The sequence below is a fragment of the Tiliqua scincoides genome, chromosome 5, assembly GCF_035046505.1.
Source record: "Tiliqua scincoides isolate rTilSci1 chromosome 5, rTilSci1.hap2, whole genome shotgun sequence".
NCBI lineage: Eukaryota > Metazoa > Chordata > Lepidosauria > Squamata > Scincidae > Tiliqua > Tiliqua scincoides.
The window spans coordinates 59,720,998-59,740,519 of record NC_089825.1 but is presented as its reverse complement, the minus strand read 5'-3'; the positions used below and the strand labels follow the sequence as shown (position 1 = coordinate 59,740,519).

The following is a 19,522-nucleotide window of genomic DNA, read 5'->3' as shown; positions in this document are numbered from 1 at the left end:
AAAACTCACACACTCACAAACAAAACAGGTTTTCCTTTCTAGCTCAATGTGCCAAGAGAAGATAGATTTTTTCTTCAAAAACAGCAGCCATAGGGGCTGGATCCAGACAGGACTGCAGTAGAGACAAAAGGCTAAATTCCCTTTCCCTCTACTATATTTCTAATCCAAATGTGGCTATTATTTTTGAAAGAGAAATTAAGCCCATCAGTGCTAATGATGGTCATAGCATCTAGATGGGTCCTAAGTAGGTAACTAGTCTAAGGTTTAAAAGAGCATAATATAAGAATCCCAAAAGCACTTTATGACTCCCTCTGCCATTTGACAATTTCAGTTTAACCTTCCACCTTTTGAGTGATGGTGCATACATTTAATACATTTAATGCATACATTTAATGCTTGGCTCATTCCAAAAGCAAGGGCGATTGGGCTGAGTTACTCAGCCCTCCTCATCCACAGGTTCAGCACCTGCAGATTTAACCCAGGGCAGGTGCTGACTCACATGACCTCCCAGATGCAACTGAAGTGCCTTCTGGTCATGTCTGGGAGGTATTCTGAGGTGCAGGCAGGCTGCTCACAGCCTCCCCAGGCCTCAGAAAGCCTGATGGAGCCTTCTGAAAGGCACTTTTGGTTTTTTCCCAAACCAGAAGTGCCTTTTAGACAACTACAGCAGGCCTTTTGAGGCACAGGGAGGTCACATGTAGCTTCCTCGCACATGAGAAAGCTTGATGGAGCCTGCTGACATGCACTTCTGGTTTTTAAGGTCCGGCAGATTTGATTATCTATGGAAATTGGCATCTGCGGGGGTCCGGGAACTGATTCCCCACGGATACCCAAGGCCCATCGTATACTGAAAAATATACTCAGATCGTGCTGAGCTCCACATATGGGGGGTGGGTGGGTTATGCGACTGTAACCACACGAGTTGAGCTCAGATAGACTGGCTTTCAGCATGTCACTGCAAACACCTATTAACTTCTGGTTTCAATGTTGTGCTTAAAGCCAATCTGTGAAGAGAAGCTATAGGCAGCTTAACTGTTGAATCCTCATATCTTAGCAGCTGTGGGGAAGATGATTTTGAGAGGATAAATGGTTGGCAAATTGAGTATTTCCTCCCCATTCCAGGCCATCCTCCATGCCACCTTGAAGGAGTGCTTTTTAATAACAAAACATCTTCAGGAAAAAGAATCACAAATATAATGTGTACTTTGGTTCCAAGACTATGGTCACAAAGTGGGACAGGAACAAAGACAACATTTTTCCAAAGTTTATGCTAGAAGGACTAAATGCTAGAAAGACTGAAAGAATGTGAATAAGCGTTTTAAATGGCATAGGATTAAACAAAAAAAAAAAGGTGAAACTCTTCTGTAACATAATATTCAGTTTCTACATTATTTGTACTTTTGAAGAATTAGGCTTCCATCACTGCAGTTGTTGAATGTTAGTAGTACCCCTCTCCCCAATCAAAGAGCATTTTATTAATCACTGATCATTCATCTGCAAAGATTCTGATTCTCATACATCAGAATTGATTCAGCTTCCTCCTGCAGTACAACAGATTTAGGTGTTTGTCCCCTTTTAGGCAAGAAATTAACACTGTTCTTTTTGGACAAAGTTTTGTTTGGGGTTGTTTTATGAATAATGCTATTTCTTACTGTGGTGGTTCCCAAACTATGCACCATGACACCCTCAGATGCCTTGAACTCACAGGGGCACCATGGGATGTCCCCAGTGGCCTCTTCTTCCCGGCTTTCCCAAGCACCACCATCCTGAATCACATTAGAATCATGCAAGATTTTGCATAATCCAATATGGCTACACCCATCTTTCCAGCTCATCTGAGCACTGCCATCTTGAATCTTGCACAATCCTGCACATGCCCAATCTCATCTGATCTTGGAAGCTAAGCAGGGTCAGGCCTGGTTAGTACTTGGATGGGAGACCGCCTGGGAATACTGGGTGCTGTAGGCTTATACCATAGTCTTTCGAGACTGAAGGTTGCCAACCAAGATGGTAGCTCCTGGGAGAGCCAGGAAGAAGAGGCCACTGTGAAAGAAGGCTGCCATGACCACACTAAGTTTGGGAACCACTGTCTTACAGTTTGTAATATCCCTTTCTCTGTTGTATTTTATTATTTTACATTGTGCTTTAACATTTATTTTGTGCCCCATTTTGAAAATTCCAATAGACAACTGGGAAATGAATTGTCTAAATAACATTTATGCTAAAGACCTCCAAATTTCCTGAACACAGAGAGGCAATATACAGGCAAGCAGCTCATTCCATGTGTGTGGGGGGGGGGGAGGGGGAGAGAGCAGCAATGTCATGTTGAAGAGATAGGAGTTTGGTAAAACAAGCTTCAGTACCATCTCCAAAGGGCCTTTTGGTACCCCACTGTCACAGCCAGCGTTACCTCCATACGACCCTTTTGCCTTGGTTTGACAAGGAAGGCAGCTGGAGCTTTTTAGAGGTCTGGATTCTGTTCCGGAGCCTATTTCAACAAAGTTAATAGAATGGGAAATTGTTTATTCGCTCTAAATTCCAAAGGGGAAGAAACAACTAATAAAGCTTCCACTTCAAATCTCACACTCAGATCCAACAAATATTCAGATCAAACACTCAGCTGGAAAGATTCTCCATAGCTATGTTGGATATCTCAGAATAGGGAAGAGAAGCAAATGATGAAAGACAGTAAAATGAGCTGTGAACTCTAATACATCAAATATAGGCATTTCAAAGCAAAGAACTTCTTAGTTTACATCATATTTAAGCAGTCAATTCCTGTGTCATACCTTGCATGACTGCATGTTGAAGCACACCAGTCTGGATGACACAAGATCCTTTTGTGCACAGGAGAGCCCACAGTCTGGAAAAGTTGCAGGCAGTTCAGTGCAAAGGCCATTCATTGGCATTTGACATTGTGACAAGACCTACAAGGAATCATAAGTGGATACTATCAAGGATTGCTATTTGTGTTAATGAGTCACATTATGCCAAACTCATAACAGCCAGATGTCCCAGCTGACCCAGACAAGGCACTCAGACAGATCCCACGCGCTTCGTGTGTCAGTTATACCCATTCATAAAAACAGCTCCCTCTGAAAATCTCATTCCTTGGGAACGCTTAAGAGCATTGTGCAATTTGTAGTCTTCTTTCCATTTTCTTCATTAAATTGTGTCTTTTTTTTGATGTCTGTAAAAATTATCTTGTGGTTAATAAAAAGGGAAGGGCAGGAAACAATGTCTATCAGAAGAAGGAATGCAAAACAGTACAAGGAGACGATCTTGGAAAAATAACCTAAATCTGTGTTCTTATAAGCGTTACAGCTATAGAAACAATTGCCTGGACCAAGTTGGACAGATGTTTTTCCTTTTTTTCCTTTTCACTCCACCCCCCCCCCCTTTGAATGGAGTTTCTCAACAGGACAGCTGAAAAACCTTTGGAAAAAACACATAGTCTCAGGCGTTGGAGGTGTCTGGGGCTGAGGATTACAGAAGTTCAAGCTGGCTCTCCGTGTCAAAATTACAGCTGCACGAAAGATGGTACAATATAGCAGCCCAGGGCTCAGAAGGACTTTTCCGGTTCTCAAGAACAGTGCAGGTCTTGAGAAAATGCAGCTGTTCTCTGATCAGTAGGAATATTTTGGCCAAAGTCATTCTCCCCTGCTCTATGCTGATTGTTTCAAAGGATGCCAACCTGTTCAAATCATGACTACAAAACTATGGTCCTATGTCCTTCTGTCAATGAGATGGCACTAACAGGGCACTGTCCTGTTGATGTTGTTTATATTACTTTACAAAAGTATATTGTTATTATATGCTTATATTATTATGTGAGGACAAGAAGGAGGGGAGGAGCAGCTGTGTAAACCACCCTGAACTCTTTGGGGGAAGGGCAGTGTAAAAATGTGAAAAATAAATAATAATAATATTACTTTACAAATTGCCATGCACATGGTATGTTGATGCTAATGATGACGATAACAAAAAAGGCAAGCTCCTGCCCCAATGAACTTACAGTTTAAATATTGATAGAGAGTTTGAGATAAGAGATAGAGGGTAAGAGATAAGGCAGGATGGTGAACAATTGCAGTCTAAAGACTGACAACAGTTTTGAGAGCTGAAAATGGTTTAAAAGTATAATTGCTTAGGTTCTGCTGTTCAGAATCCATTAGAGCAGAGGCAACAATAACCTTTTCCAATCAAATCAATCAGGAAAGGTGAACAGGTACTTTCTTGCCTACTGCTGCCCCCTCCCCCGACCTACACACATTTAGTAGATTCTGTACACAGACACTATATGCACACAAGCTCTGTGTGTGTGTACCTGCACAATGCAAATCCATTTCTTTTGCTCTAGTAAAACAGGTTTCCTATGTTTGTAAACCTACCAAAACCTGCAAAACCTTTTTGAAAAGAGGCAACAGTGAGAGTAAACAAGTACGCATGTACACCATGGGAAAAATTTCTCATTTTATATTCTGCTCTCTGAAAATTCTTTTGTCTGTCTCCAGACACTGTTACAGACATTGTTTTTGCTTGGAATGAGAGTTTTTTAAAAAAAATTTGATTCCATTGCATGCATTTACATAGTATGCATGTGTATTACATATGTATAGAATTAGCTTTCTGTTTTAATTTTCCTGCTGAGATCTGAGATGTAATCCCTTAAAGCCGTAGTTCCCAAACTGGTGGGTTGCGACCCACCAGCCTGGGAAGCACTCTCCCTTTCCATTTTAGGAGCGGGGAAGGCAGCAACACGATCCCCAGAATTGCACCACTGCCAGGGACAAAAGGGGTTGTTTTTTTAAAATTTATTGTGGGTCATGCAGGCCCTCCAGGGAGTTTGGGGAGCCTGGAGAACCCTCTGCAAGTCTCCCCACACCTCCAAACCAAAAATACCGAAAAATAGTCACTTCCGGTTCTGCAACAAAAACTTGAAGTTGCTATTTTTCAGTATTTTCAACAGTTTGGAGGCCCAGGGAGCCTTGCAGAGGGTTCCACAGGCTCCCCATGCTTGTAGGTCCCACAGTAAGTTACAAAAAAGAACCCTCTGTGCCCAGCAGCAACACAATCCTGGGAATCATGTCACTGCCTTTGCCCCACCCCCGCAAAGACTTAGTGTTTCCCAAACTTTCAAGAAGTTTGGGAACCACTACCTTAAAGTAAAAACAGAATTTCTTTGGCATATTATCTTTGTTTATCATGTAGAAGCAAATACTTTACAAACTGTGCATATCACCAAGGTGTTTAAAAACACAGTTATGCTTTTAAGGCCATTATACATTTCAAGTCTTCTCCCATCCTCTCTCTCCACTGATACCTGTCAATTAATCTCAAGGTTAATTACTGAGGTTAATCTCAAACCGCAGTGCTTGCATAGGTAATTTGTTCTGAGGGACTTCTTTACAAGCTGTACCACATTACAACTTAGTGGCTGCTTGCCTGTTGATATAGGGCTGAGGCCAAGGCCTCCGAGAGGAATTTTATCAGGTGCAAAGTTTCTTTTGGGCCCCTTTGCAAAGGGGGAGGGGTGAAACAGAGCGTGGAAGGGTGTGACAGGCATGCACAATGGGGGCAGGGAGGAACAAAACAGAGTGGGGAAGGGTGGAAACAGCTGGAAAAGTCTTTGGAGCTCAGGTCTACCCACCTATGTGGCATCAGCAGCTAGATACAGTAATATGGGAAAACAAACACATTCCTAAGTCTCTCTAAAATCTTTTAAATATAGAAAATTATGCAGAAAATTAGCACCATCATATCTAGGTGCATACTAGCATGGAAAGTGTCCCGTGCATACCAAAACTTGCTTCTGCAGCAGCTGTAGACCTGCAGCTGTGTCCCTGAGCCCCTATGCACTCCTTCATGGTAAGCAGATTCACAAGCCAAAGAGCTACTGTAGCAATCTAGTTTCCTCCAAGATTTGACACTGTTAAGGAGTGTCATGTATGCATTCCTCAACCCATATATGGCTTGCCAGTAGATACAGTAGCTCCAGCCGCACACTTGTGGTAGTGTCCCCAGCATCCTGTGTGGGCAACAAGTCTGAGTAGATAGGAAATTGTAAGATCCCAGGAAATTTCTGGGCCCCTCCTTTGGTTCCTGGGCCCTCTTTTTGACCCTGGACCTGGGTACAAATTACCCCTTTTACCACCATTTCCTAGGCCCTGGTTGAGGCTCCAGAGTATCACATTTGGTTACAACAGTGTTTGATAGCTGAAGACAGGTGACTGCACTTTCAGTTTTCACAGCCACCCTCCCCTGACAGCTGGTGAAGTACAGCAGCTAAACCATGGTTTTCAAACTAGGGCATCGCGACACACCAGACTAAGGGCCCTGGACTCTGCCCCCTTAAGGGGCAGGAGCAGGCAGGACTGCATCGCTAAGGGGTGCGCAGGGGCTGGCATGCACTTACTAGTCCCTGCAGCAGCCTCATGGGGGTACAGGGAACCCTGCGCGACTCTTCACAGGGCTCCCTGAGCTTTAGAAAGTGGAGCAATCGTGCCCCACTTCCAGTTTGCCATCCTGGGGATCACATCACTGCCTTCCCCCTGCCCTGCTGCCTTCCCCACTCCCCCGCACACACTTACAACAGTCCTCAGTCTTCCTGGGAGTTTGAGAACCACTGAGCTAAACTATGAGCTAGAAAAGTCCTTTTTCAGACCTCAGCTATGCACTTTTGAGTAGCCTTAGGCAAACCCTCTCATTTTTCAAACTCAGCTGCTGCCCCCTATCTGCAAATTTGGGAATAAAATTCACCTAATTTTCTAGATCAGCAGTTCTCACCCATTTAGCACTGGGACCCACTTTTTAGAATGAGAATCTCTCAGGACCCACCAGAAGTGATGTCATGACCAGAAATCAAAAAAATTTCATCATCAAAAATTTTTATGAAAATTTTTAGCAATCCTAGGTGCGGTCCTACCCATACTTACCCAGGATAAAGTCCCATTGACTATCATCATTAAAAGAATATACATATTAACTTGTTAAAAGTACAGGCCTGTAACATGTCCCCAAATGCAATCACATATCATGGTAGCATCAAGTCTAATATATTAAAAATAAATGATTTAAATGAATGGGGACCCACCTGAAATGGGCTTGCAACCCACCTAGTGGGTCCCAACCCACAGTTTTAGAAACACTATTTTAGATTCTTTTCCCTCTCAACTTCCACTGTAAAAAGCATCTTGTTGTTTTCATAAGTTCTCTCTTCATATCCCTCTACAGGCATCCCTTTTACTTTCCACATCAAGTTTATTTTTCCATTTTCAGAATCAAATCTTTATAGAATAAATTCAGCCCCTCCCTCAGTGTCAGCTCCTTTTTCTTGTATTCACAGTTTATGCCATATAAAAAATATAATGTAGTATGTACTGTACTGTGGGTCTAACAAGAAACTTTAGAAAACATACTAAGTATATTCCACCAACGTCATTCTTATCAGTCAAAATTGGGCTTCGGTTTATTACATAGCATCCATTCTATTACTGACACCAGGGCAGGCATCACTTTAGCACTTTTACAGCCTTGTCTGAATCTGATGAAATAGAGTGGGGAAGCATACTGATTCCCTAATAGCCTCATTTGACAGTTTAATGCAGTGTTAAATAACATGGAGGACAAGATGAAATTCCCTCAGCAGAAGTCATCCAATAGGACAGCAAATTTCAAACAGTGTGCCATGGCATACTAGTGTGCCACAAACAGTCTGCAGGTGTGCCATGTGAATTTGCGGGGAGGGTCATTTCTTTGTAGGACCATTGGGGGATGTGAGCCCCCAGGCTATAGTGCAGTGTGCCTTGTCAATTGTCAGAAAAATAATGGTGTGCTTTGACAGTTTTAGCAGCTTATCAGTGTGTCATGAGATGAAAAAGATTGAAAATTGCTGCATTACGCTATCCAATGTTGTTTTGAAGTCAAAACAGGGATGAAACCAGACTGAAACAAATCTAGAGCGCTTGTATTCAAACTTTTCAGGAGTTAATCTCCTGAGATAAATCTTTGCAGGGGAGGGGGGGAAGGTAGCCATGTGATCCCCGGGATTGTGCTGCTATTTTTAAACCTAACTTACATGCTGCCAACATGGTGGGGGGAGAGCCATGCAGAGTGCTCTGCAGGGCTCCACACAGCTTCAAGAAGAGAAAGTTGCGATCGCCACAATATCAGAAGTGGGTCACGGTTGCAACTTTCACTTTTTACAAGCCATGGGGAGCCCTGCAGAGAGGTCCACGGGGCTCCCCATACCCCCAAACCCTGGCAGTACATGTTTAAAAATAGCTCCCTTTCCACTGAAGCAGCGTGATCCTGGAGATCACATTGCTGCTTTCCCCTGCCCCATCCCTTAAAAAGAAAGGCACAGTGTTACATGGGCTGGTGAGTCATGACCCACCAGTTTGAGTACCACTGAACTAGAGCAGGGGTGGGCAAACTTTCAAATTTAGGGATCCTGGACCTTTTACAATTGTATAGAAGAGGGATTTTCAGCAAGCGCAGCTTGTCAGGTTACAGATGGCAAGCTGTATCTGCTGAAATTATCTCTCCTACACAATTGTTAAAGGTCCAAGATCCCTAAAGTTGAAAGTTTGCCCACCCCTGATCTAGAGAATAAGAATTGACTATATGCCTAGAGCTATTAAGCCCCTTGTGCAGATTTCCCCATTATCTCTCTCAAAATAGGCCAATGAATACTTTAGGATTGGTACCATTAGGGGCCAACACGTGGTCTCCTATTCAGGGATTAAGCACTTTCATCTCAGAAGGTGTGAGATACACCCGCTGTGAGATACAGGAAGCTGGACTAGATGGGCCTATGGCCTGATCCAGTGGGGCTGTTCTTATGTTCTTATGTAAGGAATCAGTTTAATATGGCCCTCGACTGGAGTTGACACACACTTAAATTAGCTACCCCTGCCCAGGGTTTAAAGGCAGATAAGGGCGCCTAGTGAAATTACTGCCATTTTATTTTGAAATAAGGGTGAGTGGGGGCAGGGGGAGACCTGACCAGTAGGGTGGGATGGTGACATACAACAAAGGGCATATAAGATTAAGTTTAAGGGTCTCTTGGTTCTTCATTGTGACTTTGGCCGAGTAATGAGTGCACTGTTGAGACCTTGCCCACCTTTCAGGGAAAGAGGTGCTATGGCATATTAAAAGCCTCCACTTGATGTAAGTAAGAGCAGGGACAAGAAGCCCAGTCCTATCCAACTTTCCAGCACCAATGCAGCCAAAATGCATCCCTGAGGTAAGGGAATAAACATTCCCTTCCCTTGAGGAGGCCTCCATGACTACCCCTCCTGCAAGATGCAGCATGTGCCCTATTGGCACGGTTGCATGGGCACTGGAAAGTTGGGTAAGATTAGGTCCTAGTTTTAGAAATTTGCAACGTATTTGTGTATACCATAGATATTTGCCTATAAGGCAAGAAATTTCTACCAATAATCATGCATAGATTGACACCTCATTTTATCTGCAGGTCACTCAGGGGTCAGGGCTGTTCAGGCATGTTGCAGCAGCCAGGGGAAGCCCTGAGGAGCTTTAGAAGGGCCTGTGGTGGGTCTGAGAAGTGTCTGAGGAACACAGCTTTGTTTACATTCATCAGAGCTCTATTGTAGAGTCTTCTGAGTATGCTCCTTAACTCCAAACCCAGGAGTGCCTCTTAAACAGACAGTGATCAGTATAAATTGTCTGGCGGCCATTGAAGCAGGGTGTTGTGCTGTTTATGCTGCTGTTTACTGGTGCAGCATTTATTCTGGATAGTTTTTAAAACTGCAAATGCTTTTCTACCATTTCAAACATGGATTTTTGTTTTTAGCAATTCAATGCAGTGTTCAATTCTGTTGCTTTAAGGGGGAAATGGCACGTAGTACTACATAACCTTTTAATGTCTTCAAAAACAATGGCATGGCTCAGATTCTTTTCCCCCTTTTAGTCAGGCTCCAGGGCAAATGCAACTCCTCCTCACAAGCATCATTCCCTAAGTTTTACCCCTGACTTATCCGAAATCCGGAACATTCCATGATTTGTGGCTGGAAATCTGTCTTCATATGTGAGATTGCCTTATATATGCATGCAAACTGTGCCTAGGCTCTCCATGTCCTGCTACTCCATTTCCAAAAGCTTACCTCTTATTTTGATCTTTAACCTGCCTGGTATAGCTGATACACTGGCAGAAGCCTCACCTCATCGCCATGACCATTAACCCTATGTTATTCCTGCCATTTTGTGGAAAACCCCAGGAATCTGGGGCTCCTACCACACATCTAAGAGGGAGATGCTATTATTATCATCCAATAATAATAGGCCATATGGTGCCTTACAGCCCAATCCTGAGCTGCCCGGGGCGCCCAGGGTCGGCGGCACCGAGAATGGCTGCCACTGGATACCGCGTGCCCCGGGCTACCACAGGAGGCACCTCAGGAGAAGGGCTTTCACCCCTTCTCCCAGGTAAGGTAAGCAGCCCCACAATGGGGCTACTCACTTTACCGCCAACCAAAAGGTCTGCGGGAGAGTAAAGGCGCTCGTGTAGGGCGCCAAGCCCTCCCCGAGCGCCTTGGATCCTGCGGAGCATAGCTCTTTGGATCCGCGTCCCTCCCCCGGCACACCTCCAGCCCGTCCCCCTCCTCACATCACGCCTTCTCCCCGCCCCCGTCCCCACCCCCACCTACCGTGTCGTGGCTCAGCGGTCCAGGAGAACACTGAGCCACGGAAGCTAGGCAACCCCCCCACGCTAGCCCAGCACCGGCTGGCACTAGGCTAGCACGGGCGGGAGCCCAGCGGTGAGGCTCAGAAATGTGCCTTACAGCACATCTGCGACAGTGCTCAGCAGCACAGAGCTGTGCCGCTGAGCACAGGATTTGGCTCTTAAACACCAGGGCTCGCTTAACAGCAGAACTAGTGGCATTCAAGTCAAGGGGGTTGCAAATGACTCTACCCTTAAATGCTTAATAAATGGGACAAAATTACTATTGAGGGTATCTTTACAACATTTCACAGAACCAGAAAATCTCTGTTGATTGACAGTGCAATAAGACAACAGCAGCGGAGAAAAATTTCTCCAGTATTTCAAAGGTATCTGAATAAATATGCAGAGGGTGAGGTTTTAAGCAGGCAGCATGCACACATTTGAAAGAGGTAGCCCATCTAGAGTCACTTTAAAGCAACACAGTGCAGAAACTCATCAGATGGGAACTGAACATAAAAGCAGATTTACAGTGTATTCCTAAGCATGTTCACTTGTAACCAAAGGTGTAATTTTTCAATGATAATGAAACAAAAACACAGGACTTCTGCACTTCTCATTTATGTAAAAAAAACCTGACATCTACAAAAAAATAAAAATTACACCTCTACTCATAAGTACCTCCTAAAATGTCCAGTGGGGTTTCCTCCTGAGCAAATGTTTCTAGGATTGCAACCCTACTGTATACAAATGACATTGACACTGTCCACACTTACTTGGGAATAATCTGCATAATTTATTCTAAGTAAAAATGCATAGGACCGCACTGTCAACAACCCAACATGTTTTGAGCTGCATCCAGCTTCTCAACAGAAAACAACTCAGTTACAGTCTGATATCCTGAAGAATCTTTTCACTTGAAGGAAAGTATGAAGGAAACTATGAAGTACATGAAGCTGAATAGTTTCAAACTTGCTTACTTGGGTTTGGATTAAGCAGTCTGAGCTTTTTCACAATAAAAATGGTTTATCTCTTTGGCAGTAGTTATGATTGATTGATATCTGATCAATAAATCTGATATCAGATTGATATCAATTTGCAACTGATTTTTATCTGACAGAGAGGCAAGTGCAGCTTGAAAGGCGCCAGGCCTTTCAGTATCAATTTCTGCAATCAATCTGCTTTTGCATTCAGGAATCAACCATGAATTTTCTGCTCCAAACTGTAAAATAAATCAGAACAAGTAAAGACACTAAGGATCACTTGCTTTTTACCTTTCAGAAATGCCTCATCTTAGAGATTCAGACCTCCCTGCAAGCTGGTAGTGAAATGATGATATTGTACAAATATTACAGCTGTTCCATGATGACTGTTAATGTCCTGCAAATAGGAAAATACATTCAAACTATAAAAACACCAATTCCATTGCCTTGTATTGTTAATTGAGCTGACTGCATGCAGTTAAATATATGATTGACACCCCCCCATGCAGAACACACCCCATTGGCACAGCTGCAGTCACTGCCTATTGCAATCAAACAAGCATGCTTGTTTGTTGTAGGGCAGAGCCCAACTAAGCTAGAAACAACTAGTAAAAGGAATAAGGAAGAAAAGTCTAAAGGTGGTAGCTAGTGCCATCCCATTCTAAAAGGCGGAGGCCTAAAGATTTAACTCTTTAGTGGCTATGTTACAGCAGTAACATTGGAAACAAATGATACCGTGAGCTCTTTGAACAGGTTCCTGCGTTTTAGTCTGAGCACCTCCACATATTGAGAGAACCTCTTTCTCTGGGGAGAGTGCTTGATTAACTATTTGTGGACTTCCTTGCCTATCCCTCCCATCTATTGTACCCATTCCAGCCTCAGCCTGCTCCAGATTGCCCATTTTGACTTGTTGCCTGACTTTCAGTTATGCCTCCAGCTGTCACCATCCTAACTTCTTATGCTTTTTTGTGATCTTACTGAAACACCGGAATTCACACCTGCCAGCCCAACATGGGACCTGCTGGATTAGAGTCTATGATTTTAATTACAAAGGGGTTAAGCCTTAAGCAACACCCATTTGTCAACAATACACTACACAACAGATACTGAGAACTAGGGCTAAAACCCTATGTATACTTCTCTGAAATAGGCTCCATGGAATACAGAGGGGTTTACTTTCAAGCAAATCCTAGTTCTCAGTATCTGTTGTGTGGTGCATTGCAATCACCCCAAGTCTGATCTGGATATGGAATTCACACTGGTCTCTGTCCAAATTTAACTTTAGCTAAAATGTATCTAAATCATGATTCTAGATTGTGTATAAATTAGAAATGCGTGCTGCATGAGAATCTGTAAACATTTTGTTAATTTTGACATTCCCTTCATTTAAGCCTTTCTGGCAACAAAGAATCCAATGCTGTTATGATTTCATCCAAAGAAGTTGCTAGTATTCTATGGTGAGAAATACCTCCAGAGTCCAGACTGCAAATATTTGTCCAGTACAAATATCAACCTACTTAAGAATGATTCATGCATGCATGTGTAGCATGTTAATAATAGATTACTGTCTTATCACTTAGTGGTTCACCCTGGATTGTGCAAAAAATATTATGTTTCAGGTGATACAAAAGCCCTTCAGAGTGTGCTTGGTTTCTGATGGTTGGTTTACACATGCTGATTATTAGCAAAGGTTACTGTTATCAAGTGATGAATATTTGTGTGACTGGGGTTGATAGAGGGAAATTCTTTTTCCCTCCTTGCACTAGAACAGGTGTCATCCACTAAAATTGACTACTGGGAGTTCTGACACATAAAAGAAAGCTGGACAAAAGAAATGTAATGCATGTAATTAATAGCATGTAATTAATATATGGAACTCCTTGCCACAGGATATAGTGATTGCACCTGGCCTAGATGCCTTTTAAAAGGGGATATATTATAGAGGAAAGGTCTAACACAGATTACAAGAAGTCATGTTGACTGTATGCAACCTCTTTTAGAGGTGGTCTATCTGTTGTCAAGCTGAGGCAATGCAGAGGTGAAATGAGAGTCTGGTGGGGCTGGTTACCAGCCAGCTGCAAGAATAGAGTCTCTGACTTGCTCCAACCATGAAGACTGAGCCAGAATCCTTTATAAGGATCAAGAAATATCACTTCATCTGCATTAGACTACAATGTTTAAGTATTTTTTTTTTGTGGTCTGCTCATAGTTTCTTCATAAGAACATTAGAACATAAGAACAGCCCCGCTGGATTAGGCCATGGGCCCATCTAGTCCAGCTTCCTGTATCTCACAGCGGCCCACCAAATGCCCCAGGGAGCACACCAGATAAGGCATCTAATTCCTTTAACCAGAGCTAGATAGTTTACGCAATTTGAATTCCTACCTGCAAGCCACAGTGGATTTGGTTTATATTTTTATCCTCACAAGGATCTTGTATTGCTATGAAATAATGTTTTGCTCTCAAGGCCACCCATCAAAAACTTCAAATCAAATAATAGATATTTGTTTATTCAAATATTCAAACTTCAAATCAATAATAAATCGAAAAGGTCCACCCCCCATGTTCAGTCTCCTATAGCACAATAGCTCCCACCATGTTCAATCTCCTATAGCACAATAGCTCCCTGCTAGCAAAGTGCTAGTAGAAGAAAAAAAAAATCCAGTACAATACATGTGAATTAGATGCCTTTGAGGCACACACATTCCTAGCGTGAAACAGATTATGTAGCCCAACTTGGAGGGGAAGGGTGATGATGCCCAAATATATCCACCCACCCCCCATTTTGGGCTAGCACAAAAATTGCAGAAAACTCTCCTTCTAACAACCCAACAAGGTTATTTTATTACAGTAAATATTACTGAATTTAGGTAACAAAACCATTTTTCAAGCATAACTCTTGTAGTTTTCTACATACAGTTTCTCCCTTCCAATAGGCATCATGCTAAGGTTCTTTTCTCTGACCTATCCACTGATTGTACCAGCACCATTCACATGTGGGAGCTATATATGTGATGAACTGCTGGACTCTGTGATAAACTGTATTTAGCTTGCTCCTTTCAGTTCCTCATTTGACCTCTGCACACTCCACTACATCCCTAGACATTCTTTCTAACATTCCAGTCCCTTGAGAAGCTTCAAGCAGCTACTATTAACAAACACACATAAACCACCAGAGAAACATTTCCTTCTTAAGTTGACTTGGGCAGAAAGTAAAGGCACTTGAGGATGGATTTATTCTGCCTGGTGAGAAAATATGATGACAGTTTTAAGCTGTATGGGTATTGTGCTGTTAATTAAGAACACTATTCAGCAAATATTTAGCAAATATTAAAGCAAGTATTCAGCAAATATTAAATCTTTATATTCTAAACAAGTTGCGGATGCACAAACGAAGCAAATGTATGAACAATTTCTCACACCAATAGTGTATCATTTAATATTCTCCATGAATCTCTTCCTTGCATCAGTTTCTGCAAGGATTTCCAAGACCCCAATCACTATGTTTCAGATGCTCTACCTCTGTCCTACCCATACATTTTTTGTTTACCCTATTCATCCCTTTTAGTGATATCTCCACTCATCTGAGGTTAAGCAGGTCTGAGACTGGTCACTGCCTGGATAGGTGACTTTGAGAACCATATCTATGGTGCTTTGAATTCCATTATGGAAGTGGAATAGATTGTAAATGTAATAAATAGACCCACTGTCACCCAACTTTGTTCCCTTCTACTACTATATCTGTATCTTCACTGCATGCCAAAAACAGTTTACATGCACATATCTTTCTTGCTGTGTCAGGGTGTGTGTTTGGATTACAGCTTGCATATTAATTTCTGCACAGTTGAATACATTTGCATTGGATTTCTTAATCTAATGCTGAATTTTCTGGCACAGAATGTGTTTTGGAAGGAGAGGGGCACTGAAGCATTCACAGCCTGCCTTCTGTTATTGTGATGTAGCTGAGGGTTTCTCTTCCCTTTGAAGGGATATGGGGAGCATTATGAATGGTCACATTTCAAGCAAAACATTACAAATTGAACATATTGAGTGGTGAGAAAAAGAGACATTGCATTAGTAACGCTGCTGAGTGCAACTGGGATTGTGTCTCAGCTGAAAGGTTCAAGTGTGCAAGAAGCTTGTCAGTAAATTTTGAAAATGCTACTCTCTGTGGTTTTGAAAGAATTACAAATGTTTGCTGTGATGACATTTTCATTAATGAGCTTCCACTTTTGTCATAAGGGAATATAAACTAGTTGTCTCCAGTGGAACACACACTCACACAAAAACAATGATAGAATTCATTTTCACAAGTAACACTTACAGTCCAATCCTAAGCACATTTATGTGGAAGTAGGTTATTCAGTGTAATATTTCTCAGCAAATGTATATAGAATTCCCACCTTAAATTGTTGTATCAATTTTCCACAATAATATTGCATGTGGAAAGCCTATACTGGCTGGAATGTACTTTTTGTTTACAAAATGGCTGTCTCTTACGGCTGTCTTACATTAATAATATTCTTAAGGGAAGTCCAGAATAACTACCCAACCCTAACCATATCTACTCATAAGCAGCTCTCATTAAAACAATGTATTATTATGAGTTATTCGTTGCACAACACAAATTAAGGGCTACATACGCAAGAAGGAAGAGTAGGAGAGGCAGAATGAAATATTAGAATGTGTAAACAGAATGTGTGGTTTACAAAACACTGAACTTTCATCTAAGTGGAGAATCTTTGTTACAAATCAAGGAACATTACATTTTTTAGCAAAGAGATGGGGCTGTAAAAGTTAAGCAGACATATTTAGAGAGAAAAAACAAGAGGGGAAAAAAGTCTTGCGGTGCAATTAGAAAAGACAGGAGATCACTCAGTGAACATATCTCCCGTGGCTTTTTTTAAAGGCAAATACAGGTGGTGGTGGGGGATTCACATTGGAATTACGGTACTGGGGGAGGGGCTTAACTTTTCTCCTTGTCATTTTTCCAGTCTGAATAATTCCCCAGTACATTCCTATTTATTCTGCAAGACAAAATATATAGGTACCCATCATGTCTGCCTTACCTCCAACATCCAGACATCTATACAGGGACTTATTGTTCAAAAAGGGACAACATGTACTCTCTTAATCAATTTCCCCTCCCAGTACAGGAACTAATCATGCATTCAGGGCCTTTGGGCACTGAATTTGACATGCATAGTCCAAACTTGAACTTTATGCTCTCAAATGGGCATTCAAGAATGGTGAAGGTGGGTGGGTGTGGTTGATAGGCAACATGGTGGGTAGGCAGGGAGAGAAGACATACTCTCAATCTCCATTATGGATAGGAAAAGATCTGGGACATATATAATCTAATCTAGCCCACTTTATAAAATAACAAATACAATCAGTCACAGCCAGGTGGAGTTAAGCATAGCTGTATAATCAAAGGCACAGTATAGGTCATTGAAAGTCAAGAAAAACAAAACAGTTCTTTTCCTGTTGACTATAAGCAAGTGCTTCTCAAACTGTGGATCACAACCCACAAGTGGGTTGCAACCTGATTTTTGGTGGGCTGCATAACGTTGCTCTCCATTCCACCAAAACTTCTGGGTTGCTGAGCTTTCACTTATTTTACATTCATGGTGATCTTCAGCCTGCTTCAGGCCCTGCCACATTGTGTTCTTGCTGACAAAAACACACTTTTCAGCAAGAACACGATGAGACAAGGCCTGACTAGGCTGAAGACTGCTGCACAGAAGCTCCAGGAGCAAGTTTTTCACGTTTAAAAAAAATGGCAAAAGCTTGGCAACCAGGAAGTGTTAGTAGTGACATGATGATGCCATGATGTCACCATCAAAATTTCTGGATTGCCAAGTTCCACGTGGGTCATGAGGCTGGAAAGTTTGAAAACCACTGCTATAAGCCACCAGTTTTGGGGTCAATCAGATATGGGAAGATAATTCCACAGATGAGATTGAGATGATTATTAAGAACTATTCTTGGGAACCACTCTCCTCGCCTCCAGTGGGGGGACACCTACAGGACCTCCAACAAAGCAATTGAGCAGATTCATATGGAAGCTGGTAAGTAACCCCTTGGATATCTTTGTCCCAGATTATAGTTAAGAAGAATCCTCAAATAATCCTGACATTTGTGGGAATCCTGACATTTCTGAGAAATACAACTGACTCACAAGATGAAGAATCTTAGAATGTATTTTTTTCCTTTGTATATTCTGGTAATCAAAATTACATCGTGTACATAATTATTGTAATTCCAAGGCCACAGTCCTTGGAGGTAAACCCCATGGAGTCCCAAGGGACTTAATATCAGGTAAATCTGCACAGGACTGGGCTCTAAGGTTTACTGCTGTTCTACAGGATTAAGTAAAGATAACATTTCTCTGCAGATTCTGACTAATGAAGAGCTGTAAGGTAGATAAACTAACCCTGCTTACCCTGGAGGTTGCATAAAACAGAAATGAGAATGCTGGAGGCAGAGCTTTTTCATTTGAGGGTGGTCTGACTAAGACATGACTAAGATTAATAAAGGAGAAAGTATAGTAAGCAGAAGCACGTCCCAGTGTTACTGCAAACAACTGGCACGATATAACTTTTAGAAAGTCAAGTGACTAATATAGACATCACTAACAACTTTGCGTGGCATGGATTTTCCAGGTCATTTTTTTATATATCTTGTGTGTAGGCTTAATATGCTGAAAAGTTCTATGAAAAGCACTGAAGGATGCATGGGCGAAGGAAGCAGTAAAAGTTTAGTAGGATTAGAAAGTGAGGGAAGGATAACGCCATAACTTTTCATCATGTTGCTACTTGCACTACATGACTTACTCTGACAATGACAACAAAACATGACAATGTTCTGCAGGTTGTTTTCTCCCATACAGGGTGGGAACAAAAGGTGAACACATCTTTCCTTCCCCATTGGTGCCAGTTGAGGGTCTAAGAAAAAAGGCAATGTATAAAATATGCACCAGTGACCAAGCTTTAACCCATTTCTGCTCAGCCCACAGGTGTACACATTTGATCCCTGTTGCATATATGCAATATATATAGCCCCAGAGGGGTTATGGGTGCCTCTCTCGCTCATCTAGTGCTCAGCCAGCACCTTATTCCTCCTCCAATTCCCAAGGCTCTGCAGGGAAGGGAAAAGGAGTGGCAGCCCACTGGAGCGCCCAACTGGTTTCATCAGGCATACAGAAACCACTTCTTAGTGATGGAGTTATAGCTGGGTATCCAATGAGGCCAGGAATTCAGTCAGCCTTCAATTCTTGCAGAAACTCCTTAAGTTTCTTGCACAGAAACTCCTTAAGATGGGAACATTCTTTTCTATCAGGGTGAACTAAGGGTACCTTAAACAAAGAGCTGCCATCAAAAATGGCAGCCGCATGAAAACTCCTGCCCATCCTCCTTTACCATGTGTTGTAAAACCTTATTTTCAGATGTCGAATGGTTATGCATTTCCCCCACCCTTGCTTCACATCAATGGTTGCTGCCCTTTGTAACCGTTCTTTCCTCAAACTGGCTAAAGCAAATAATTCACTTCACACTTTTAAGCCTTCCTTTGAAAGTTATTCATGCAAATTTGGCCTTGCAGTAAAGCTAATGGGAGAAATTTGGTTCACAGATCCCATAGGAGGAATCATTGTCCAACTTCTAATCTCTCTCTCTCTTTGTGTCATCTAGGGGCAATAAACAACATCCACTCATCACGACATCACAGCTACACGAGTCAACCTTCATAACACCTATGCTGTATTTACAAAAAATACATGCTTATATGTTTCTGGGAATGTTTCCATATTACATTATACATGTTTGTAAGTACACTCACATGCAGTATGTTTAGTTAC

At 42.1% G+C, this 19,522-nt stretch overlaps 1 long non-coding RNA gene and 1 pseudogene across 1 annotated transcript in view; one reads left to right on the top strand and one right to left on the bottom strand.

Moving 5' to 3' along the window:
- LOC136651884 (uncharacterized) overlaps positions 1-2,872 on the bottom strand; it is a 194,131-nt gene extending 191,259 nt beyond the window's left edge. The window contains exon 1 of the long non-coding RNA XR_010794549.1: positions 2,790-2,872. This is a non-coding gene — a long non-coding RNA (uncharacterized lncRNA). The remainder of the gene's footprint in view (positions 1-2,789) is intronic.
- LOC136654525 (5S ribosomal RNA) lies at positions 1,856-1,968 on the top strand (annotated as a pseudogene).
- Positions 2,873-19,522: the final 16,650 nt, after the last annotated feature.